The sequence below is a fragment of the Hemicordylus capensis genome, chromosome 11 (assembly GCF_027244095.1).
Source record: "Hemicordylus capensis ecotype Gifberg chromosome 11, rHemCap1.1.pri, whole genome shotgun sequence".
In the NCBI taxonomy this organism is placed as follows: Eukaryota; Metazoa; Chordata; class Lepidosauria; order Squamata; family Cordylidae; genus Hemicordylus; species Hemicordylus capensis.
This window is the reverse complement of record NC_069667.1, coordinates 5,533,219-5,559,921: the sequence shown is the minus strand read 5'-3', so window position 1 is coordinate 5,559,921 and position 26,703 is coordinate 5,533,219. Positions and strand designations below refer to the sequence as shown.

The following is a 26,703-nucleotide window of genomic DNA, read 5'->3' as shown; positions in this document are numbered from 1 at the left end:
CCAGTTTCCTTTAAAAGAAGGATGGTGAGAAATACTTTTCATTATGCTATGGACATGAGGTTTTTTTCTTCTTCTTTAAATGTAGCCACCATTTATTTATTTATTTCTGCACAACAAACGTTTCCCATTCCAGGGCTTCTAGCAGGTCCAGATGGCTGATTTTGTCAGGATTGTGGCACGGGGGAAAAGGAGCATCCCCTCCCATTCTCTTGATCCAATTGTGGTCTTGCATTGAACATCGGAAGCTGCCATATACTGAGTCAGACCCTTGGTCTATCTAGCTCAGGGTTGTCTACACAGACTGGCAGCAGCTTCTCCAAGGTTGCAGGCAGGAGTCTCTCTCAGCCTTATGTTGGAGATGCTGCCGGGGAGGGAAATTGAAGCCTTCTGATCTTCCCAGAGTGGCTCCGTCCCCTGAGGAGAATATCTTCCAGTGCTCACACATCATGTCTCTCATTCATATGCAACCAGGGTGGACCCAGTTTAGCTAAGGGGACAAGGCATGCTTGCTACCACAAGGCCAGATCTCCTCTCCTAGGAAGAGAGGAAGAGACATAGGAAGCTGCCTTATACTCTCTCCCAGACCTAACTGGAGATGCTGCCTGGGAATGAACCGGGGATCTTCTGCAAGCAAGCATGCAGATGTTTTCCCACGGAACTAGGGGTGTGTGTGAAATTTGCCCGAATTCAATCTGAATTCAAACTGAATTTGAATCTATTTGATTTGGAACCACTGAACAGAGTGGAGATCCATTCAAATTGATTTGAATTCGCCTGCATTTAATTAGAATTTGGGTGAATTTGAGTTGAATTTTGAGTTGAATTGAGTTGAACTTGATTCAACTCGAGTCAAATTTGGGCAAATTTGCATTGATTTGGATGCATCCCCACTCTCTTTAATGGTTCCAAATGGAATTGATTCAAATTCGGTCAAATTCGGTGCACATCCCTACACTGAACTAAGGCCCCACTCTCTAAGGGGAACATCTTACTGCTCACATGTAGTCTCCCATCCAGATGCAAACCAAGGTGGACCCTGCTGAGCAAAAGCAACAATTCATACTCACTACTACAAGACCCACTCTCTCCTCTTGTTTTCTTGGCTCCCAGCAGAGGCGTAACTAGGGAAAACAGTGCCCGGGGCAAGCACTGAAATGGTGCCCCCCCGTGCCCCCTGCACCCCCCAACATACTACATTATACTTAGGTTTTTCCTCACAAGCGCCCGCCGCCGCTGCCAAGCCAGGCCACTGACTGGCCGCCAGGCGCCAGCAAAGCAATGGGGGGGGCATGGGCGGCACGCAAGGGACCGCTCGTGGGGGAGGGGGCGCTGACGCACTCCCTTGACTGCTGCAGCGCTGCTGCACTGAGCAGGAAACATTTGTATTAACAAAAAATTAAAAAAATATATTTTTTGTCATGGCGGCGCCCCCCAGGTGCCCAGAAAAGATGGCGCCCAGGGCACGTGCCCCCCCTGCCCCCCCTATAGTTACGCCTCTGGCTCCCAGCGAAATGCTGCTTGGTGGGTGGCTTGATTATCTGATCCACTTTTAATCACAACAGACTCAACAGTTTTCCAAAGCAGTCATTCCAGCTAAGAACCAGCATTTCCAGAAGTGTTTACCAGAGATTTGAAGTGATATGACAGCCATTAATCCATTTGATGTCAGTCTGACAAATGGCATCGAATCTGTATCTTAAAAAGTAGTTCTAAGCAGAATGAACGGATCCTTCTTCCCACTGCCTTTAATATGGTCACCCTTACCTAGAACCGACTCTCAGGTGCTGTGAATTTGGCTTGTATCTAACCATCAGCACATGGGTCATGAATGGTGTGGTCTGTGCTTTGACTGGCCACCGTCTTGCACCAACATGGCAGACCCGTGGGAAATTTTCACCCCCAGCTTTTAGCTCGCTTGTCCTCCGGAATGGAGTGGGTGTGTTCACAGATTTGCCACATTTACCTACCCTGAAGTCCCTGCGAGCTGTTGGGGAGAACTTCACACACTATTTGGGCTTTTTATTGCACGTTAGTGTGTAGCCAGATTTATATCTGGGGTATAAAAATCCACTTCTCCCGTTGGGTTTTTTGAACTCGCAATAAAGCCTCTCAGTAAACCTGCCTGCTGTCTGGGAAAGCTCCTAGCAAAGAAATACCCTCACCGGGTCCCCTACAATCCTTTCCCATGGGCTGTGAATTGGGTTGTACCAGACTCTCAACAGAAGAGTGACCAAGGAGTACTTTTGAGTGGCCGCCATCTTGAAACAAAATTCCATGCAGCCTAAAGCATAATGAATCACCATAATGCAACATAATGACATAAAATGTCTTTTGTTGTGAACCGCCCAGAGATGAAAGTTTGGGGCGATGTACAAATTTGACAAATAAAATAAAATAAAAATACATACATACACACATAAAATGTTCATACCTTTGTTAGTTCATAACATAATTTACAAAGGTGGGCCATTTTGTCAGGTGGGCTACTCAGGGACAGGCCTTCTCTGTGGCCTCCCTGAGGCTTTGGAATGCACTCTCTGCTAAAATAAGATGATGATGATGATGATAATTCAATTTCTATACCGCCCTTCCAAAAATGGCTCAGGGCGGTTTACACAGAGAAATAATAAATAAATAAGATGGCTCCCTGTCCCCAAAGGGCTCACCATCTAAAAAGAAACATCAGATAGACACCAGCAACAGTCACTGGAGGTCCTGTGCTGGGGGTGGATGGGGCCAGTTACTCTCCCCCTGCTAAATAAAGAGAATCACCACGGTAAAAGGTGCCTCTTTGCCACGTTAGCAGGGGCCTCCCCATCTCTGGCAGATTAAAAAGAAGAAAAAGCAGATGTGCCAGTCACAAATAGAGAGTTGTGACTGGTTCAAACCTTAAATATGAGCCAGCATGGTACAGTGACTGGTATAGACTAGGACTGGAAAGATCTGAGTTCAAATCCTCGTTCTGCCATGAAATTCGCTGAGTGACTCTGGGCCAGTCACTTATCTCTCTTAGCCTAACCAACCTCACACGCTTGCTGTGAGGATAAACATAACCATGTATACCACTCTGGGCTCCTTGGAGGAAGAGTGGGATAATAAATAAATAAAAATAAAATAAATATTACCAAGTAGTGAGCAAACTTTTGATCCTTCCTTCCTTCCACACATGAAACTTCCCAGGCCAGGGAGTATAGCAGGTTCAGCAGGCTGATTTTTTTTTTATGATTACAGTTAATCCATGCAACAGCCTTTTATGGAAGGTTAGAATTATGATCTACAGGATCAGGAGAGCTGGTCTTCTGGCAGCAAGCATGAATTGTCCCCTTTGCTAAGCTGGGTCCACCCTGGTCTGCATTTGAATGGGAGACCACATGTCAGTACTGTGAGATATTCTCCTTAGAGGATGGGGCCTCTCTGGGAAGAGCATCTTCATACTTGCATGCAGAAGGTTCCAAGTTCCCTCCTTGGCATCTCCAAGACAGGGCTGAGAGAGACTCCTGCCTGTAACCTTGGAGAAGCCACTGCCAGTCTGGGTAGACAATACTGAGCTAGACAGACCAATAGTCTGACTCAGTATAAGGCAGCTTCCGATGTTCCACACTAGCTCCTTCACACATACTTGGGCATGCAGAAATGCATTCTGAACAAGCCACATTGAGTCAGTAAGCAGCCAGCAGCTGTGCCCAGCACCACAGGAGGTCACTACAGAGCTATCTCCAGGGAGTGAATTATTTGCACACACTGTACTCTGTCTTGGTAGACTTTCTGCAGGGCAGCCTAGAAATTAATTACGAGATGGTGCAGATGCAATCCAACCTACCTGCAATAAAATATCACTTATAATACCTGCAAAAATCTGAATTCTCACCTTGATAATCTCCCTCCCACCACAAAGATGGAATTCAGAACATTCATTGAAGAGTAAACATACAGCTCTGATCTTAACTGGAACTCCCCTCAGGATAATGTGCCGTGTAAAAGCATGTTAGCAGCACTGTTGATTGGGTGTGTTTTAAACTTACCGGTGGATTATTGAAACACTTCTTTCCAAAATTGTTTCTAAACTGGTTGTTTTTAAATGACTTTTGAAAACACACCTGTTTTATCAGGCTTTTAGTTTCTGATGTCTTCAAGTTTTATTTATGGGAATGTTAATGTTTTATATGATCTCTAGGTCTGAGTTGCTGTTTGTTTAAATTGTAAACCACTTTGAGATTTTATATTGATTGATTGATTGATTAAGTGTCGTCAAGTCGGTGTAGACTCTTAGCGATCACATACTGTAGATAGATTCTCTCCCGGATGATCTGTCTTCAACTTGGCGTTGAAGGTCTCTCACTGGTGCATTCATTGCTGTCACGATTGAGTCCATCCACCTTGCTGCTGGTCATCCTCTTCTTCTCTTTCCTTCAACTTTCCCCAGCATTATGGACTTCTCAAGGGAGTTGAATCTTCGCATAATGTGTCCAAAGTATGATAGTTTGAGTCTGGTCATTTGTGCCTTGAGTGGAAATTCTGGATTGATTTGTTCTATGATCCATTTGTTTGTTTTCCTGGCTGTCCATGCTTTCCTGGCTGTCTTTTGGTCTCCTCAAAAGTCTTCTCCAGCACCAGACTTCAAAAGCGTCAATACTTTTTCTGTCCTTCTTCAAAGTCCAGTTTTCACATCCATAGAGCAACACGGGGAACCATTGTCTGATCCATTCTAATCTTTCTAGGTGTAGACACATCATGGTATCGAAATATCCTTTCCAAGGCCTCCCAAGGCCCTACCAAGTGCTAGTCTGTGGCGTATTTCTTGACTGCTGGATCCTTTACTGTTGACGGTCAATCCTAAAAGGCAGAAGCTTTCCACCACTTCAGTATCTTCATTATCAATTCTGAGGCTGGTTGCTGTACCCGTTGTCATTAGTTTAGCCTTGACATTTAGTCGTAGTCCCATCTTTTCACTGTGCTCCTTGACTTTCATTACTAGAGCTTGCAGATCCTCAGCATTCTCAGCTATCAGAGTGGTGTCATCAGCGCAGCACAGGTTATTGATGTTTCCTCCTCCAACTTCAAAACCACGCTCATCTTCTTCCAATCCAGCTTCTCTCAGTATATGTTCAGTATTTACGTGAATAAATAAGGAGAAAGTATACAGCCTTGTCTTACTCCTTTGCCAATCTGGAACCAGTCTGTTTCACCATGTTCCGTCTGGACTGTGGTTTCCTGTCCTGTGTATAGGTTTCTCATGAGAACCATGAGATGTTCTGGGACGCCCATTTCCCTAAGAATATTGCACAACTTGACATGGTCAACATAATCAAAGTCTTTTCTGTAGTCAATAAAGCACATATTGACTTCTTTCTAGTATTCTTTGGCTTTCTCAATTATCCAGCGTGCATCAGCAATGATGTAGATAAATGCAACATGTACAGTAAATAAATGTAGTAGCTGCACCATATGAAACTTAACAATTTTGTTTCTGAGAGGTATGCTGCAATTTACAGTCATTAACCCTATCTAATAATATCCCAGTCAAGTCCTTTGGGACATTTTATACAATTTTAGTAATTGCCAATAGGGTCCCACCTTTGTAGGAGAGCTGGAAGAGGCAACTGATGGTAGTTCAAGGGAAGGTCATATTTTTGCCTCCCCAGATCAGTCTTTTGTAATCCAGGCTGCAGAAAAACATAAACCTCTTTTTACCTACTTTTCTGCTTTTCTGAGGAAGCGTCCTGATGAACCCGAAAGCGTGCCCATTTTGCCCTGGGATTGGTCATTATCATAGTGTTGTTTTATTATTTCTGTATGTATGGATTTTTGCTCTTACTAGAAGTGGACAGACTAAAGTTGCAACCCTATGTGCACACTTAGACAGGAGCAATTACCACTGACCATAATAGGGCTTACTTCCAAGTAAACATGTATAGAAGCTGGGTCGCATGTCTGCAAGCCTCTTCCATTCAACTTTGACTACAGTGGAGATTCCCAGCAACTTCTCTCCCCATTGCCTCTCTTTATTCCTTATGTATGCTTTGCAGCGATATAGGAAGATGCTGAAAGGCATCATCTCATATTGCATGAGAGGAGGCAATGGTAAACCCCCCCTGTATTCTACGAAAGAAAACAACAGGGCTCTGTAGGTGCCAGGAGTCGAAATCGACTTGATGGCACACTTTACTTTATGCTTTGTGTATGTATGTGAGTGTGGGGGGCATTAACATGCACAAGCCTGAAGAAGCGTTCTGTGGAACGCAAAAACTTGCACCAATCAAAACAATTTGATTTGCATTTGTTGATAGATTTGCTTTGTAGTGTGAAGTGTCTACGCTCATTGTATTCATATAAGCATTTTAAAATATGGGTTGAATATAATTTCATTGTACTTTTTTGGAATGTTGCAATGTGTTATTTTGGAAATGTAAAATAAAGGTTGGGGGGTGGGAAACATTGCGCCTGACTGGATTTTTAAAAATGGTTTGCCAAACTACACACAGAGACAGACACAGACACAACTTTCATCGAGGAGAGCTGATGTTGTGGTAACAAGCATGAATTCTCTCCTTTGCTAAGCAGGGCCCATCCTGGTTTGCATTTGAATGGAAGACATGTGTGAGCACAGATAAGACATTCCCCTTTGGGGATGGGGCTGCTCTGGGAAGAGCACCTGCACATTTGCATGCAGGAGATTCCACTTCCCTCCCTGGCAGCCTCTCCAAGATAGGGCTGGGAGAGACTCCTGCCTGCAACCTTGGAGAAGCCACTGCCAGTCTGTGTAGACAATACTGAGCTAGATGGACCAAGGGTCTGACTCAGTATATGGCAGCTGCCTATGTTCTTATGTTCCCCTTAGGGGATGGAGCCGCTCCGGGAAGAACATCTGATCTCCAAGTTCCCTCCCTGGCGTCTCCAAAACCGGGCTGAGAGATTCCTGCCTGCAACTGAAAAGTTGCTGCCAGTCTGTGTAGGCAATACCGAGCTAGATAGACTGATGGTCTGACTCGGTATAAGGCAGCTTCCTCCGTTCCTATTAAGTTGATTGCAATAAACTGTCAATAACCAACAAAACTGTTCCTGAGCCTAGAGAAATGGACGAAGGGGCTGCTTGCTTTCAGGCATGGGCTGTTGTCTTCAGAATCACGTCTCATAGCGTTCCACGGGACTTACTTCCAGACAGCGGCGGCCCTGGGGGGACAAAGGGCATATCGGGGTGGGCCAGCTGTCTCCCACAGATTAGACCTCGGAAACAAAAATGGGGGGCAGGTGGGGGGGGAAAGCCACTTTCTGGGGTGAGGGGCCCTTGCCCACGCTTGTCCTAGAAAAAAATTGCGGGGGTGGGCACAGCAGGGGCAAAGTGCATCGGCTCCGATGAAGGTGCGTATCTATTCTGGACCCGAAATGGAGGAGGCACTTTTCTGGCACGCGCGCGGGGGTGGGGGGCACTTTCGCGGCACCCCGCCCCGCCCGGAGCTGCTGCCCTTGCTTCCATCCTCCAGAGCGCCCAGCCGTCGGATCGGGCCGCCGCCCGGTTCCTCCTCGGCGCACCTGCCCGAGGGCGGCTCTCCTTCCGTGGGCGCGCCTGCCCCGCGGCGCCGTGACCCCCTTGCCGGCTCGCCTCCGCCCGCCGCCGGCTGGAGGAAGGGGAAGGGGAAGGGGAAGGGCTTCACTTCCGCCCGGCTGCAGGAGCCCCCGCCCGGCCCGGCCCAGCCCAGGTCAGCGTCCCCCGGAGGGAGCAGCCGGTCCTCTCCCTCCGTGCTGCAGCTGCTGCTGGTGGTGATGGGGCGATCCCCCCAGGCTGGCCCGGGCGCAATGGGCCCCGGATGAGGCCCGCCCGCCGAGCATCCTTCCCCGGGAGGCATCCGCCGCGCGCCGCCGCCGCCGCTCTGCTCCTCCTGCAGCTGCGGAGGGGAGAGAAGAGAGCGCGGCTCTCCTCCGGCGGCGCAGAAGAGGCGAGGACGAGCCCGATTTAGGTCTGTACTGTGCGCGCAGTCGCCGTGCCCCAAACCCCTCCCCGAGCCCTCCGGCCAGCTGGCCCTGCTGCCGGGTGGGGTGGGGTGGGGTGGGGAGGCGGCTGCTGCCCTGAGCCACAGAAGTTGGGGAGGAGCGGGGCGGGGGAGGAATCACACCTTGCGCACCCACAGCTGTTGATCCGGGGCCAGCCAGCTCGGCTGATACCCGGGGGCGCACCGAGCTCATTCTGGAGCCTGGACCTAAAGGCCTTTGGAGCGCCCCCTCCGCGCAAGTGAAGCGTCATTTCTCAACACGCAGGTTCTTGAGGGCACACCCCCCCCCCCAGGATAGACTCAAGAGGATTTGCCCCCCCCCCCAGCTAGTCCAGACTCTCTGCAGCTGGCAAGAGGGGTGCAGCGAGGTGTCTTCCGGCCCATTGCAGCCTGCTCCCTCAATTGCGGCTCTCCTCCGCCAGGTAGAGGGGCAGGGCGTGGGTGTTGCAGACAGGCCTGGGCTGGCTCGGCTGCATAGGTCAGGAGCCAGGCCCACACATCTCTGCAGACAGATGCTCCTCTCCCCTAGAGGCGGGGAGATTAGTAGCCCTTTAGTTTTCTCTGTGTTATTGTTCCTGCGTTATAACCTTGGAGAAGCCGCTGCCAGCCTGGGAAGGCAATACTGAGCTAGGTGGACCAATAGTCTGACTCAGGATATATATGACAGCTTCTTCTGTACCTGTCCCTACCCCCCAAACGATAAGGGTAAAATTGCAGTCATTTCTGCACAGAGTAAAGGGTGAGGGTCACAGTGCACAAACGGTTGTCCTCTCTGCTTGGAGTAATCTCTGGAGGACATTCCTGCCCATTTCCATTCCTTTGACAACATCCATACAATTTTATAGGAGCTTATGTGTTTCTAAAACAGTTAAAAGCTTTTAAAATGGTATACCAAAAACAACACACAGTATGAATCCGATCTAAAAGGTAAACCAAAGCAATAAAAAAGATCAGAGGAAACTGTGATATGGTCCTAAAGGTAAAGTTGTGCTGTCGAGTCGGTGTCGACTCCTGGCGCCCACAGCGCCCTGTGGTTGCCTTGGGTAGAATACAGGAAGGGTTGACCATTGCCTCCTCCCGCGCAGTGTGAGATGATGCCTTTCAGCATCTTCCTAGATCGCTGCTGCCCGACAGAGGTGTTTCCCATAGTCTGGGAAACATAACAGCAGGGATTTGAACAGGCAACCTCTTGCTCCCTAGGCAAGTTACTTCCCCACTGTGCCATGGGTATTTTGATAATAAAGTTTAGTAATGCTGCATAAAATGGCTTAAAACATTATAATTCTTGTTTTAAAAAGCCATAATACATTAAAAGTCCTCAAACATTTGCTGGCTAGGTAATTAGTTCAAGTATCGTAAAAGTCCTCAGACATATGTTGACTAGATTGTGTAGTCTTGTGATTCCAAGTGAGTTTGAGTCCTTATAGATCCTTATAAAGTCAGACGTATTTTGACTCGCAGTCTTCCTCAGTGACTTGACATGTAGTATTCTCACGAGGGCATAGTGCCTCTGTCAAAAATAGCAATGAGTATTCATCCCCTCAGATAGTACCCACCACCCCAGCTGGTTCATGCACTGATTTCTTTAACCATAAATAGGCTCCATCAGATTCAGTGGGCTTACTTCCAAGTAAGCACGCCTGGCATTGCAGCCCTACAGTAAGCATGTTGACTCAGACGTAAGCCCCCCTGTGTTCCATGGGACTTACTGTTCAATAAATAGGATGGGAATTGTAGAATCAGTCCCTTGCACAGCTGGATCTTGTGTGTGTGTGTGTGTGTGTGTGCTTCCTTAGAAGTAAACTCCCCTGAGTTCAAGGAGGCTACTATCCAAGCCAGAGTGCATAGAATTGTTGCCTCCTTATAAAATAAGGGAGATCAGCTTAGTTCACACAATGAACTGAAAACAGCTGAAACACAATGAGGCCATTCACACAATCAAAAACTGTGCTCTACCCAGGTTTGGAGCTGTGTTGCTCCCAATTTTTGGTTGTGTGGATGCAAGGTAGGAGGAAAACCTGGGTAGAAGTGATTGTGTGGAAGCAAGGGAGGAGGAAAAGTAGCTTTGGATTGTGTGAATGATCTCAGTGTTTCATAGCTTTATTGGCTGGCAATTCAAGGAAGGATCTCTTGGTATTAAATTGGTAACTCTTTTAACTACTACTGATTGATTGACTGATTAAGTGCTATCAAGTTGGTTTCGACTCAGCGACCACATAGATAGATTCTCTCCCGGATGATCTTTCTTCTACTTGGCCTTTAAGGTCTCTCAGTGGTGCATTCATTGCTGTCATAGTCGAGTCCATCCACCTTGCTGCTGGTCATCCCCTTCAACTTTCCCCAGCATTATGGACTTCTCAAGGCAGCTGGGTCTTCGCATAATGTGTCCAAAGTATGATAGTTTGAGCCTGGTCCTTTGTGCCTCGAGTGAAAATTCTGGATTGATCTGTTCCATGATCCATTGGTTTGTTTTCCTGGCTGTCCACGGGATCCTCAAAAGTCTTCTCCAGCACCAAAGTTCAAAAGTGTCAATGCTTTTTCTATCTTGCTTTTTCAAAGTCCAGCTTTCACATCTACTACTACAAATATCTATATACGGCTCTTCAACCAAAGTTCTCAAAATGATTTGCATAGGAAAACAAATAAGGCATCAATAAGGTGGGTTCCTGTCCCCAAAGGGCTCCCAATCTAAAAAGAAACATAAGGCAGGTATCAGCAACAGCCACTGGAGGGATGCTGGGCTGGGGATGGATAGGGTCAGTTGTTCTCCCCCTGCTAAATATAAGAGAATCACCACTTTCTAAAGGTGTCCCTTTGCTCAGTTAGCAGGCGGAACGGCTTTAAGGGGATTGTTGTGCGGCCTTAAAAGCATTGCACCCAGGGTGGGCAAAATTTGCCTGCAATCACCCTCCTCCGTGACACAACAACAGTAATTAATGATAATATTCATAACTAAAGACGCAGACGCTTAGCTGTGGCTGGAACAGGACAAGTTCATGGTGGCCATGGAGGATAGAGGCCCTGTAACCAAAAGATATCATTCATTCTATCGACGGTATTTTCTTGTTTCAAGAAAAATCAGTTCTCTGTAGAAGCTAGTGTGTGTCGTGTGATAACTGCACACACATCTGGTTCACCTGGGAATTCACATGATCCCCTGCTAACTGAGCGAAGAGGCACCTTTTAAAAGTGGTGATTCTCTTTATAGATCAGGGGGAGAGCAACTGGCCCTATCCACCCCCAGCATAGCATCCCTCCAGTGGCTGTTGCTGGGGTCTTTCTTATGTTTCTTTTTAGATTGTGAGCCCTTTGGGGACAGGGAGCCATTTGATTTATTTATTTATTTATTTCTGTATGCAAACTGCTTTGGGAACTTTGGTTGAAAAGCGGTATATAAATATTTGTTGTATTGCCCTGTATTGTATGTTGCAAAACTGATGGTCGTCTGTGTGTTTGTGTGTGTGTGTGTGTGGTTGTGTGCTCCATATATATAGGCACAGAAACGGGCTTACATGCTTTCGTTACATGTACTATGAGTCTTACAGATGCATTGCATGCAGAAGGTCCCAGGTTCAATCCCTGGCGGCATCCCCAAGTAGGGCTGGGAGAGGCCTCTTGCCTGAAGTCCTGGAGAGTGGCTGCCAGTCAGAGTTGAGCTAGATGGACCTATGGCCTGACTCAGTTCAACCCAAACAACCACCGCTGTGGAGGGAGGGAGGGAAAGAGGAGCTCAGCCTTTCCAGCTAAATGCTGCTCCTAAGCTGCTTATATTGAGAGCCTGGCTTAAGCTTCAATACATGTTAGGAATGAGCTATGGATTGTATCGGTAGAGAAACTGGAGACCTCTTGTTTCCTTTTCTAGCTTCTTTTGGATTGAGCATGGATTCATACTGTGGGAGAGGAGAGCTGGTCTTGTGGTAGCAAGCATGACTTGTCCCCTTAGCTAAGCAGGGTCCACCCTAGTATTATGGCTGAATGGGGATTTGAACTCGTGTCTCCCCGGTCGTAGTCCAGCATTCTAACCACTACACCACGCTGGCTCTGTTGTGATGTCAAGATGAGAATGACCCTGTGTACAGATCTGTACCTGTATACACTGCACTGCACACTCCTTGTACGAATGTTGGACATAATGTGTGAATGGGCCTCATCTTTGCCTTGTATGTAAGGCAAGCATTATTAATTAATGCTTTGTATTCTGAACCTAAAGTAAAGTGTGCCCTTGAGTTGGTGTCGACTCCTGGTGCCCACAGAGCCCTGTGGTTGTCTTTGGTAGAATACAGGAGGGATTGACCATTGCCTTCTCCTGCGCAGTCTGAGATGATGCCTTTCAGCATCTCCCTATATTGCTGCTGCCCACTATAGGTATTTCCCATAGTCTGGGAAACATACCCGCAGGGATTCGAACCGGCAACCTCTTGCTCCCTAGGCAAGTTACTTCCCCGTTGTGCCATTAATTGGCTAAAATTGGTGAATTTCAGTGCCCCTATTTCCCACTCTCTTACCTAGGAACAGAGGAAGCCTCCTTTTACCATTTTAGACCATGGGTCAATCTAGCTCAGTATTGTCTACACAGACTGGCAGTGGCTTCTCCAAGGGTGCAGGCAGGAGTCTCTCCCAGCCCTACCTGGAGATGCTGCCAGGGATTGAACCCGGGACCTTCTGCATGCTAAGCAGATGCTCTTCCACTGAGCTGTGGCCCCATTAGCAAATAGCCTCTTGAAGTTATCCTCTTGATCCTGCAGTAACACATACCTCACCATAGGTTAGCTGCTACAAATGTGTGTGGCAGGTGACCATTGTGAGTACGCAAGCTGCTTTGAGGGTGGGTGGAGAAGAAAGTTAAAGATAATGTGTGCATGCATCTTGTTGCTCTGAAAGGCGGAGGAACTGGGGTGGGGGGGCATCTCATTTTGGAACTGGTAAAAAGCTGCAGGGTTCCATATTGCACACAACCCCATTCTGGAGGAGCTTTGGTTCCTTACAATTAATGGTGTGATTACAGGGCAACTCATATCTTGCTAACGAAGCTTTCCTGACGGGTCAGCGAACCTTGACCTGTGCGTGATCGCAAATTAAAAATCATCAAAATGCTGATTGAATTTTTAGCAGTGGGTTGTGACCAAGAGGCCTCTGGCTAATTTATGCAGAAGGTGCCCCGAAGTCAATAAGGAAGCGACATACATCTTCTGTAACAAGGCAGGTGCCCTGATGGATGAGCAAAGGAAGGGGGAGATCCATCACATCCCTAACAGACACTGTGCCGTTTGAGTTAGATGGGCTGGCTTGGCCAACCTCAAAGCGGGTGCCATGGGAGAATATAGTCATTAAAAAAATAAAAATAAATGAAGGCCTCTGTGATCTCAAGGTACCTGCCCACAGAGGAGGTTGCCCACAGCGTCTCTGTATGATTCACTGGCGTAGATGGCCTTTTGGTCTGGTCCCCAAATGGGGTATCATGAGAGAACTATCAGTGTGTCATTAAAAAATAGCAATGAAAGACCCCTGTGAGCTGAATGTACCTGCCCACAGAGGAAGTTGCCCACAGTGTCTCTGTATGATTCACTGGAGTAGATGGCCTTTTGGTCTGGTCCCCAAATGGGGTATCATGAGAGACCTATCAGTGTGTCATTAAAAAATAGCAATGAAAGACCCCTGTGAGCTGGATGTACCTGCCTGCAGAGGAGGGTGCCCACAGTGTCTCTGTATGATTCAGTGGAGTAGATGGTCTTTTGGTCTGCTCAAGCAGGGTGGTTCTTAGCTTTTTAACAGAAATGCTGACTGGGGTTCAACACCACCACGAGCCCAGCAGCAGTGCGAAAGTCTACCGTGCTGTCAAGATGGGCGATGTATTTCCATCGGAGTTCCTTTTGCTTTTTGGTGTTTTCTGTCCCCCTCTGCATGATCATTTAAGGCCCGAAAGTAAATACAGGGGAATGCTAGGTAGGATGTTTGTCTATTTAACGGAAAGGCAATATTCGCCTCGTGGAATGAAAGAGGCCCATTCAAGTGGGCTGTGCTGACGGTGCTGCCAATGGAGAGGAGCTTTGTTTTCTGCCTGGTTTCTTCCCCTGAGAAATGAGCAGACAGCCATGTTTATCACATAGCCAGGCCAGTGGCTTTCTCTTTTACTCTCCTAGAAAGCCATGTTTTGCTTGAGTATTCCCTGAGAAGTAAATTGCAGAGATAGCCCCTAACCCAGCGGAGTTGCTCAAAGAACGACTTGCTCCCTTAAAAAGAAACTTCTGGGATGTGCTTCGAAAATCGGAACCTGTGCTTGCAAGTTCTGGTTTTGTAAGAAGTGAGGATGGAAAGACTGAAAACGTTAAATGCAGAACTGAAAGACGAGGAGAATTCAAAGAGGCCCAGAAGATTCTTGCCCCACACATTGCAGGTCTCAGACCTCTTCCTCAGGGGTGACTCTGGTTCAGTCCTTTCAGAGAGAACAAGAAGTTTTGGTAAGAACTAATCTGCCTACTTTCCTTTCACTCCAATCTTAATTGATAATTACCATCTTCACAAGTTAGCCCACTTGTGCCTCAAACGTTCACATGTCTGCCATTTTGAATCGGGGTGGGTGACATCATCACAGACTATGCCATTGAGGCGTCCCTATGTGTCCCTACAGCTGTAGCGAATTTGGTTCAAATTGGTTAGGTGGTTCACAAGTTCGCCCAGATGCGCTGCAAACGTTTATGTGTCCGCCATCTTGAATCGGGGTGGATGACATCATCACAAACTACGCTGTTGAGGTGTCGCTATGTGTCCCTACAACTGGACCAAATGTGGTCCCAATCAGTCCAGGCATTGCAAAGTTGATAGGGGGGCACACACATGGACACACGCAGAAAGCTGGCTGATCTCATAAGCTTACTTTCCTTAAGGAAAGTAGGCTACAAACTGAGGCTATTCACATGTGCAGCAGAATCGAGACTAAAAGAGGTTTGTGCTGCGTGTGTGAACCACCGGGAGCCGTGGCGGTGAGCCCGCTTATGTAGCCCACTACTTAACCCAGGTTTTGGGCACAAGCAGGCCCAAACACTGGATTAATTGATTGTGTGTTGGACACACTCGGGGGAGGGAGGGGTGGGGGGAAAGCCACGCAGCGGTGCTTCCCTGTGCCCAACCCCTGGAGTGGCTGGTCGAGGCGTGGCGTGGCTCGGGTGCCTGTCTGGGTGGGTGATCTGCTTGCCCAGAGGCTTCTCCATCATCGTCTGTGGGGAGGAAGCGTTTTCTGGCTTCCTCCCCGCAAAAGAGGGTAGCCTTTCTCACTGATCATGAGAAGAGCATTGCTGTAAGATATTCCCCTTAGGGGATGGAGCTGCTCTGAGAAGAGCAGAAGGTTCCAAGTCCCCTCCCTGGCAGCATCTCCAAGATAGGGCTGAGAGAGATTCCTGCCTGCAACCTTGGAGAAGCCGCTGCCAGTCTGTGCAGACAATACTGAGCTAGATAGACCAAGGGTCTGACTCAGTATATGGCAGCTTCCTGTGTTCCTAGGTTTTCCACACCATCCCAAAAGGTTTGGGATTGTAGGAAAGGGCCAAGGTGGTACTTCTTTTCACATGAGTGCTCTTCAGTCTTGTAGTCCATTTAGGTCGTCTTTTCCTGACCCTGAGGTCATTCACACAATCCGAAACTTTGTTCTACCTGGGTTTGGGAGCTGTGTGTGTTCCCAATTTTCAGTTGTGTGGAAGCAAGGTAGGAGGGAAACCTGGGTAGCTTTCCTCCCTTCATTGCTTCCACATAATTGCTTCTACCCATGGCTTTCCTCTCACTTTGCTTCCACACACAAAAATTGGGAGCACACACAGCTCCTTAACCTGGTTAGAACAAAGTTTTGGATTGCATGAATGACCTCCCTGGGTGGCCTCTGGAGCCAATCCCTGCTTACCCCTGAAGCGGATTGGTTGACCTTGGGCCAATCGTGCTCTTCCCCCCTACCTACCTTACAAGGTTGTTGTGAGGATACACTGATAAGGCACCATGGATGCTTCCCTGAGTTCCACAAAAGAAGGATGAACATGCCGTGCATACATATTTTGAGGTGGCTGTATTGGCAATTTCGCCCCTGCCTTCTCCTAAGACGATAATAAAAGGCTGCTCCCTCCCCCTCCCTCCCCCTCCCTCTGTGTGTAAAACAAACTCAGTGTGGATTTTGAAATCCAGCATCTCTGCCTTTAAAATTGTGCCCGTCTCAACACTGGCTGGGCCCTAGGCAGGGAAGGAAACTGCCAGCTCTGCACTGCAGCTGTGGAACATGAAATAAGACAGGGATGAGGAGACGGAGAGGATGCCTGGATGGAGCCAGAAGCGTTTTGAGCTACCAACTTAAATTAGGCTGTGCAAATCAGCTGCTCACATATATGCAGCCAAGGAAGAACGCTTTGCCAATTCTGTATGGTGGAGCACATCGGGGGAAAGCCAACCCTCCAGCTGTGGGCCCTTTCCCATATTCTGGGAAACATACCAGCGGAGATTTGAACCGGCAATCTCTTGCTCCCTAGGCAAGTTATTTCCCCACTGCGTAAGTTAAACCCCTTTAAAAACAGAGGCTAAATGCAGGTTATATTTGAGTTTACCCAAAAGGAAAAGGTCTCTGAATTTAAAATCACCCACCCACCCCACTTGATTTCGAAAGTCAAAGAACTTGGAAAAAACCTAGTCTTGGATTCAGAGTATGTAAAACTTGAAACCTAGTCTGGTACGTAAAACTTGAAATTTCATCCAAAAAATTTTTTGGGGGGGATACAGTGACCCCTCATAATGTGGGGGCCTAAAATGTAACTTACTTATCTTGTGCTTACATCTAGAACTGACTGCATGTAGCATTAATGTATTCTGCAATAATCCATCCTTCATTGAGTTTGAAGCCAAAAGGATGATGGTTGAAGATCTGCTAGAAGAAACACTGTAATTCACACAGCAACTTGCACTATCAACTTTCAGCACGGGATTCTAGTCTAAAGGCAAAAATAGGATTTTGTCAGGGACAGGTACCAGCGATCAGGCTGTCCATGGTATATAAGGACAGTTGCGAGTAGGCAAATCGGTAATACCAGCTAAAAAGCTGTGATGATTAGCAACATCTAGCCATCTCCCCTACCCTAATTTCAATCCAGATTTCTAGCTCGGCTGTCAAGGGAAAGAATTGCAAAACAGCCTTTCATTTTTATCACTCCATCTGGCAAGAAACTTGGACAAAGCTGCTGAATTTGGGTCTGTTAAAACTCCATCCAGCAAGAGGATGACGATATTTAAGATCTTTCTGCCTTTGGCCCTTAACAAAATACTGGTTCTCATGCTATATTTATTTCTCTGAGTTTTTTTTTTTTTTTTTTTAAGTCTGTCTGTAGCCCCAGGATGGGTTGGTGGTGGGAGAGAAGATTCTTTGGAAAGTTAAAAGAAATGCTGACCAATAGATTTTTGTAGATCTATAAGGCAGTGACCTTCGGAGAAAGCAAATTCGTTTTTAGAGGGGTTGCCGGGGGAAGAAAGACAAAGCACCGAGAGGGATCTCCCGGGCCTGTGTAGACAGTTGGGAGCGATCCCCTTATTCCAGCACATGACGGAAGGAGCGGGTTCTCCATACATTTGTGACAATTAGAACTTCTAAGGCCAATGAAAGCAACCAATGTGTCGCTAATGTTCTGGATGGGCTAGCATTAATAAAGCCGACTGATTCTCTGCGCCCAAGGCGGAGACCTTGAGAGGAGCAGATGGCGTTCAGGACCCTTGCCTGTGCATTAGCATGAGAATAGCGGCGTGGGTCACAGCTTGCCTTGCGGGGCCGGGCTTTGTGTCTGCTGGGCAATCTCTCCCATCCTACCAAATGAGGCAACAGCGTTTGGGGTTTTTGTGTGTGTTGTGTTTTCTAATTTAGGGCGTTGGCGCTTGGTTGCACAGAATGAGAGCCTCCGCTGTCATCATCCAGGCAGGGGATGGGAGAGCAGCTTCCTTTGTAAGGCACGGAGCTCCTCTTTGTAGGGTGCCCGCTGCGAGAAAGGAGCCGTGATAACAAGCACTGAAGGGCCATATGACTTCTTGTGCTGGGATTAGCAGATGGGGAATTTGCTTCTGATTTGATGAGCAACCAGCTGCAGATGTCATAGGGTGCTGAAACAGAGTAGGTTGAGAGGAAACCTTTTGCTGGGTTAACCTTAGTTAGAAGTTTCGGAGTAACACAAGCTGATTTCCTGCAGAATAATAATAGTAATAATAATAGTAATAATAATGACCAGATGGAGAGCTGGCCTTGTGGTAGCAAGCATGACTTGTCCCCTTAGACTAAGCAGGGTCCACCCTGGTTGCATATGAAAGGGGGATGATGTGTGAGCACTGTAAGATATTCCCCTTAGGGGATGGAGCCACTCTGGGAAGAGTATCTAGGTTCCAAGTTCCCTCCCTGGCAGCATCTCCAAGATAGGGTTGAGAGAGGTTCCTGCCTGCAAGCTTGGAGAAGCCGCTGCCAGTCTGTGAAGACAATACTGAGCTAGACAGACCAATGGTCTGACTCAGTATAGGGCTGTTTCCTATGTTCCTAATGTTATATATATATGCCCTGCTGTATCAGGTCCAAGGCTTATCTAGTCCAGCATCCTGTTTCATACAGTGGCCCACCAGTTGCCTTGGGGAAGCCCACAGGCACGAGGTGAGGGCATGTCCTCTCTCCTACTTTTACTCCCCTGCAACTGGTATTGAGAGGCATGTTGCCTCTGAGACTGGCCTATAGCCTTCAGACTAGTAGCCATTGATAGACCTGTCCTCCATGATGGCTCTTAAAGCCATCCAGACTGTTGGCTGTCACCACATCTTGTGGCATAGAATTCCACAAGTCGATTATGCATTGTATGAAAAAGTACTTCTTTTTGTCGGTCCTAATTTTCTTGGTAATCAGTTTCATGGGATGACCTCTGGATCTAGTGTTATGCAAGAGAGAGAAATTTTCTCTCTCTTCTTTCTCCACGCCATGCATGATCTTATAGACCTCTATCATGTCTCCCCTCAGTTGTTTCCCCCCCCAAACTACCCCCCCGATGTTGTAGCCATGTCTCGTAAGGAAGGTGTTCCAGGCCCCTGATCATCTGTGTTGCCCTCTTCTGCACCTTCCCCCAGTTCTGTGTTAGGAACACAGTAAGCTGTTTTATACCGAGTCAGTCTATTGGTCCATCTAGCTCAGTATTGTCTACACAGATTGGCAGCAGTGCTCCAAGGTTACAGTTAGGGTTCCCAGCCATATTTGGAGATGCTGCTAGGGATGCAAGCATGCAGATGTTCTACCACTGAGCTGTGGCCCTATCCCCTAAGGGGAATATCTTACAGTGCTCACATGTAGTTTCCCATCCAAATGCAAACCAAGGCAGATCCTGCTTAGCAAGGAGGACAATTCGTGCTTGCTACTACAAGACCAGTTCTCCACTTTGAAGTGTTTCACACTTCAGGATCAGGATTATCACCCTCCCATGAAGAAGGGCAAAATAGACATGTTGAAAAGATCCATAATGAATGTTTCCCCTGCATTCACATCATCTGTCGGAAGAGTAAATAGTTTTATCCCATTTCACCCTTACCAGAACCCTACATAGGTAATTAGGATATGGAACACTGTCCAAACCCATACAATGAGCTTTGAGGCAAAGGCGGGGATTTGAACTCGCTCCCCAGTTCGAATAAAATGGGCTGCACAACAACAGCCCTCCTGCAGATGTTGGACCACAACTCCCATCATCCCTGACCATTGGCCACTATGGGTGGAGAAGATGGGAGTTGTAGTCCAAAACCAGCTGGAGGGCCGAGGTTGTGCATCCCTACTCTGAGCCAGGGGTTAGGAACATAGGAAGCTGCCATATACTGAGTCAGACCATTGGTCCATCTAGCTCAGTATTGTCTACACAGACCAGCAGCGGCTTCTCCGAGGTTGCAGGCAGGAATCTCTCTCAGCCCTACCTGGAGATGCTGCCAGGGAGGGAACTGGGAACCTTCTGCATGCAAATATGCAGATTCTCTTCCCAGAACAGTCCCATCCCCTAAGGAGTATAGCTTACAGTGCTGACATGTGGTCTCCCATTCAAATGCAAATAGGGCAGACAAGGGGACAATTCATGATTGCTACCACAAGACTAGCTCTCCTCCCACTAGGGTTCCCAACCTTGGGCCCTAGATGTTCCACCAACTTCCATCATCCCCAGATACATTGGCCAAAGAAACAGTGGGGCCTTGCACACAACCATCTGGGGGTGGTATGGGATAGGAAAGAGCCCTAACTTTGATGCCCACAGACAACCCGAGCCTGTGTTTGGGTCTCCTAACTCGCCACCCAGATGATTGCGGCTGCTGAGAGCTGAGACGAGGGAAGATCTTCCAGTTATTGGGAGAGACTTCCCACAATGCACCACGCTGCTGACAGTAGGAAAAAAATTACATCACAGCTGCCCTCTGTTTGGCTACAAGGGGGGAGGAAGAAGGGCTAGACCCATTCAAGCCATTTTGAGCAAGCAATCATAGAATGTGCTGTGCAGAGTGGCACATTCACAGTTCCCAGCCTCTCTAGCCAAAGTGCTCTCTGATAAACATGGTGGCCAGTGGCCGGAACCTGCAGAGAGAGAGAGAGAGAGAGAGAGAGAGAGGTGGACACGCGACCAACACATGAGGTATTGGGGCTACTACCCTTCACTAAGCTGGGTTAAGATCGAGGGTTACAAGCAGGGTTATCCAGATTCGGACACTCGGGGTTTGGGGGATTTGCCCTGGTTCACATGAGCATGCAACCCTGGGTTTTCTGCCTCTAACCCAGGTTTAGATAACGATGTGAAGAGGTGTAGTGACTTTTGACCATTGTGGCTGGGGATGGTGGGAGTTGTAGTCTGGCAACATCTGGGGACACACCTAAGCCCTTGAGTTAGGTGGCCCATATCTCCAATATCCTGAGTCTCAGCAAATGGAATCCAGGAGGGCCAAATTCCTTCCTTGCTCTCCTGCGTGTTAAGTCTGAAGCAGGGCTGTTGCCCTTGAGTTGTTCCTCTGCTGGAGGTGAAGCTACTTGATGGAGCCTTCGGGGAAGAGGCTGCCGTTGAGACTATGCATCACCGTGATCAATGTTGACTTTGCCAAAGACATTGGCGTTTTAGTGGAACCGAAGGAACACAGAGTGCACTCGCGAATCGTTTTTTAAACAGAAGTTGTTAAATGGGCTATCAGGTGTGTTCTCCTGCAGGGGAAAGGACTAAAGGAAGAATAGCGTCCTTAACTATGGGGAGATCCCAGACAATCCTGTTTCTTGCGGAGCCCAGTTGGACTTGGTTAAGCTATCCAAGTGCCATTTACATGGAAAGGGTTTCTACAGGTTGATCCCCTCTGGAGTGCGATGTGAGATTTGGAATGTGACCCATGTGCAAATGATTGGCAGTGCCAATGCTTTTCTGTCCCGCGTGCTCATGAGAGCAGCTTTAGTCAATCTGGGTCACAAGTTTCACTCTTTGGGCTGAATTCCACCAAGTACCCAACTGCTGTGCTTCTGACTTATTTATGTATATATTTATTAGGTCCCCTGCTAGCTGAGCAAAGAGGCACCTTTTCAAAGTGGGGTATCTCTTTATTTAGCAAGGGGAGAGCAACTGGCCCTATCCGTCCCCCACACAGCATCCCTCCAGTGGCTGTTGCTGGCATCCGTCTTTATGTTTATTTTTTAGATTGCGAGCCCTTTGGTGACAGGGAGCCTTTTCATTTGTTTATTCATAACCATGTAAACTGCTTTGGGAACTTTTGTTGAAGAGCGTATATTAATATCGGTTGTATACAAATATTCATTGTATTTGTATTCAAATTAACTGTCTGATAAAAAACATCTCCAGGTGGTTTACATAAAATTTGAAAAAATAGAAAGCAACCAACAATTTAAAGCATTTAAAAACAATACCTAGGAGGCCCTCTTTGTTTGCGAGGGTTCTGTTCTCGCCTATAGGCATGAATACAGAAACTGCAAATAAAGAAACCTTACCCCATGGGAATCTAGGGGTTAGGTTCTTTTTTAAAAGGCCAAAGAGGAGAAAAGCACAATACCTTGCTCTCTAGCAATCCCCTCCACCAAAATCCAAAATTGGCTGGATTTTGTGTATTTGCCATTTTTTAAAAAAGAGAACCACAAAATGGCTCCATGCTATTAAATGGCAGCCATAAACGACACCGAAAGTCATTTCCAGGTCATTTCCGGCCACTCACGAACCACAAATAGGCAATTTCTGCCTGTTTTTAAAATACAGTGTATCAAGAAACCGGTTCTCTAAGACCCATCCATGGACCCGAAACTGCGGATAATGAGGGCCTCCTGGAATTTTTAAAAACTAAAAGCCCAAAGAAACAGGTCTGTCTTAAGAGCTTTCCTGAAGGCTACCAGAGATGTGGACGCTCTTATTCGGACAGGGAGCAAATTCCAAAATCCTGAGGCTGCTATAGAGAAGGCCTGGTTCTGAGCAGTGTTCCCTGTAAGAAGGATTCCCAGATGTTGACTACAACTCCCATAATTCCCAGCTGCAGTGGCCTTTGGCTGGAGAATATGGGAGTTGTAGTCAACAACATCTGGGAATCCCTCTTATGGGAAACATTGGTTCTGAGTCCCCACCAATCAAGCCAGTGGCAGCCAGACCTCTCCTGATGATCTCAATAGGTGGTGGGGTTTATGACCTCTCCTCATGATTTCAGTACATGGCGGAGTTCATCTTCCATACGTTTCTATGGTGCCAGGCTCCCAAAGGCTAGAACACTAACAGGACTGCTGAGCCAAGTCTGTGAACTTGGAGAAGAAGCCTCGTTAGATTGGACCAAAAGAGGCATGGGGGGGTGGGGGGTGGGAATGAAAGTGGTTCCTTTAAAAAAAACCAGCCCTATGATTTGTGTAGTCCTGCATGTTCAGTCATTTACTGTGCTTAGCACTGGTACAGCAACTAAGGCAGAATCAACATCTGTGTCATAGAGAAGGGGTTCCCAGCTCTGGGCTCCCAGATGTTGGGGGCAGTGCCTATCGCCCTCAGCCCCAGTGACCTTCAGATGTCAAACAACATCTGGAGATCACAGCCTGGGAATGTGAAGCCTGAGATCCAAGCAGGGAAATGCAAGATCTTAAATTGCATTTCTCCTCATTTCCTCCTCCTTTGGGGAGGAGAGTTGGTTTAGCGGCAGCAAGCATGAATTGTCCCCTTGGCTAAGCATGGTCGGCCCTGGCTTGTGTTTGGATGGGTGACTACAAGATGTAAGATAGTCCCTTTAGGGGATGCGGTCATTGCTCAGTGGAAGACCATCTGCTTTGCATGCAGAAGGTCCCAGGCTTAATCCCTGGCAGCATTGCCAGGCTAGGGATGTACGAGCCAACTTGCTTCGGGCTGGGCTCAACATCGAGCTGGCCTGGTTCGGGTGGTTCAGATTCGAACCGGACAGGCCCCCAGTTCTAAGAAACATTCGCAGATCTAATTGGGCATACTTGTAAAGGGGAATCTTTTACAGCTAGGGTTAGGGATGCCCCCTTTACTTGTAAAGGGGATTCCTCAAGGATTCCCCTTTACAAGTATACCCGAGCCGGCCCGTGAACCGGCTCGGCCCGGTACAGCTGAGCCTGAAGCCAAGCTGACTCAATGGCCAGCTCACACGTTCCTACTCCAGGCAAGACTGGTAAAGACTCCTGCCTGCAACCTTGGAGAGCTGTGGCCAGTCAGTGTAGACAATACTGAGCGAGATGGACCAATGGTCTGATTCGGTATAAGGCAGCTTCTTCTGTTCCAGATTTGACCACTTGGCCAACCGGCCTCTACCTGTTGCTTCCAAATCATCCATCACTCAAGTTATGAGCAGAAGGAAGCTTTGAGTGGCCAGAGCAGCATCCTCAGTTTGAGACGGCAAAAGCGAGTGGGCCCAGCCCCATGGGGAGACGCTGCCGTGGGTCGCTAAGTCCTTTCCGGAAGGTTCTGTCATCTTCTTGCCTCTGTTCCTATCTAATGAATCCAATAGAAGTCAGCCCTGTCAGAGGAATAAAGTGTGTGTTGCTGTTGTCTCAAGCAGATCGACATTGGCAGGGTTTTCCCAGTACATTAGGCTCATATTAAACGAAAGTAGTGTCCTTTTTTGCTGGCACAAGCAGGGAGCCTGGAAAATGTAACCCTTTGCAGCTTCACACTCTGCACACTTTTTGAAATGCAGGCAAAGTTTAATGTCTCCAGTTAGTGCGGGTAGTAGTAGTTATTATTATTATTAACATTTATATCCTGCTCTTCCTCCAAGGAGCCCAGAGCGGTGTACTACATAAGTTTCTTCTCACAACAACCCTGTGAAGTAGGGTAGGCTGAGAGAGAAGTGACTGGCCCAGCAGCACCCAGCAAGTCTCATGGCTGAATGGGGATTTGAACTCGGGTCTCCCCGGTCCTAGTCCAGCACTCTAACCACTACACCATGCTGGCTCTCATAGTTGTACTTCAGGATCTTCTGCGGCTGTGTGGCCCTGGGCAGGCTTAGTGGAAATAATAGAGGCTGTTCACATGACCATTCGTTGGGTAGCACAAGTATCTTAGCCACCTCTGGGAGCCGTGCTGATCTTCAGTTGTCTCTTTGCAAACTAGGTGGGAGGAGATTGGTGGGGGGTGACTGTGTGTGAGGGAGAGCAGTTGGGTAGGATGGCGGCAGTGAACCCAGTATTTGAACAAGGGAGGAGGCAAAGCTCTAACCAGCTCCTCTCTCACACACAACCACTCCCCAGTCCTAGTTGTTTGCTCATTTATGATTGAAAACTGGAGAAGGACCTCCAAAGAAAGACCTCAAAATGGACTTCCAAAGAAGGACCTCCAAATGGAGAAGGACCTGCAAATGGAGAAGGACCTCCAAAGGGACTTCCAAAGAAGGACCTCCAAATGGAGAAGGTCCTCCAAAGCAGACCGTTAACTGGTAGGCAGATTAAGACTCTGTGAGGCTGTTCTCACGTGCAACCTAACCCAGGCTAGGGACGTCCCGCATGGCTTAGGCTGTGCGTGAGAACCAACGGGATCAGGCCTGGTCCTAGCAGGCCAGTGCCGCCTAGTCCAGCTGTTAGCCAAGGTTAAGGGAGCGATTGCCCCCTTAACCCAGGCTTGCTACTCATGTGCAAGCCGGCCTGCTCCCAGCTTGGCTGCGTTCAGAGATGGGTGCCTAGAGCACCCGTCTTTTATTTATTATTTATTTATTATTTTATTTATTTATTACATTTATAAACCGTCCCCTCCAGAGGCTCTGTGGTTCATTGTGGGATTCCTGGAGGCCAGGACACGCCATCCCAGCCTCCGGGGCTGCCTGCTGCACCACACAGTGTTGCTCATTTGGGAGTGTGGTTCGCACTCCCAAAACAAGAACTCGCCCGTCTGGGGAGGGGGAGGTTAGTTTACCCAGCCTTTCCCCACACCCGCCCACTGCTCCACCTCCCCGCTGCCCCACCCGCTTGGTTGAGTGAACGACGTGTGTGTTTGTGTGTGTGTGTTTAAGCAGATGACAAGGAGAGCTGGTCTTGTGGTAGCAAGCATGAATTCTCTTCTTTGCTAAGTAGGGTCTTTCCTGGCTTGCGTTTGAATGGGAGATGACGACGACTACTACTATTATTACTACTATGAATATTGATATACCACTCTTCAACCAAAGTTCTTTTTCTATCTTGCTTCTTCAAAGTCCAGCTTTCGCATCTACTTCTACAAATATCTATATACGGCTCTTCTACCAAAGTGCTCAAAATGATTTACGTAGGAAAATAAATAAGGCATCAATAAGGTGCGCTCCTGTCCCCGAAGGGCTCCCAATCTAAAAAGAAACATAAGGCAGGTATCAGCAACAGCCACTGGAAGGATGCTGTGCTGGGGTTGGATAGGGCCCGTTGCTCTCCCCCTGCTAAGAGAATCACCACTTTTAAAAAGGTGTCTGTGCTAAACTGGGCAGGGGTCTACATGGGAGCACTGGATGTGAGCACTGTAAGATATTCCCCTTAGGGGATAGGTCCATAGCTCAGTGGAAGGTCATCTTCATATGGGTATTCAGAAGGTTCCAGGTTGCATTCAGAAGGTTCCAAGTGGAAAAGCCCCTGCTAGTCTGTGTTGACAATACTGAGCTAGATGGACCTATGGTCTGACTCAGTATATTGCAGCTTCCTATGTTCCCTCCTTGGCATCTCCAGATAGGGCTGGGAGAGACTCCTGCCTGTAACCTTGAAGCCTGTGTAGACAATACTGAGCTTGCTGGACCAATGGTCTGACTCTTTATGTGGCAGCTTCCTGTGTTCCTATGAAGAGTGGTTTGAAGGAAGAGAGGGAGGTGGCACTAAACAAGGGTTCTGAGAGGAGGTTTGGGGCACCCCAGCAGTGCTTGGTGGATGTCACTCTTGGTTATCTCTGGCTGGTTCTGGGTCAAGGTTGATCAAATTGTAGCCTGCAGGCTGAGCGTGGCAATTTCCGGACCAAACACTCACAGATGGTTGTAGTCATGTTTATAGTAAGGGAGCTGGTGAGAAATGCGGTGCTGAAGGCCTCTGGGAATGTGGCGATCCAGGCAATTGTCTCTGAATTCCTACCGGGCCAACCCCAATTCATAGAAATTACGTTCCCCAAGTTAAAATCATCATCTAACCTTTAAAAGCCTTCCTTTCGCAGGCGAACTTTGACGGCTTGCCTGGAGCCAGACTTTTCTCACCCCAGTTAAGATTAATTTCCTTCCGAGAATGGAA

The 26,703-nt window shown here is 47.8% G+C and overlaps 1 protein-coding gene across 1 annotated transcript in view; it reads left to right on the top strand.

The window, feature by feature from the left end:
* The first annotated feature begins 7,550 nt into the window (after positions 1 to 7,550).
* Positions 7,551 to 26,703, top strand: part of PAK3 (p21 (RAC1) activated kinase 3) — a 148,709-nt gene continuing 129,556 nt past the window's right edge. The window contains exon 1 of the mRNA XM_053273963.1: positions 7,551 to 7,955. The gene's annotated coding sequence lies outside the window, so the exon portion shown is untranslated. The remainder of the gene's footprint in view (positions 7,956 to 26,703) is intronic.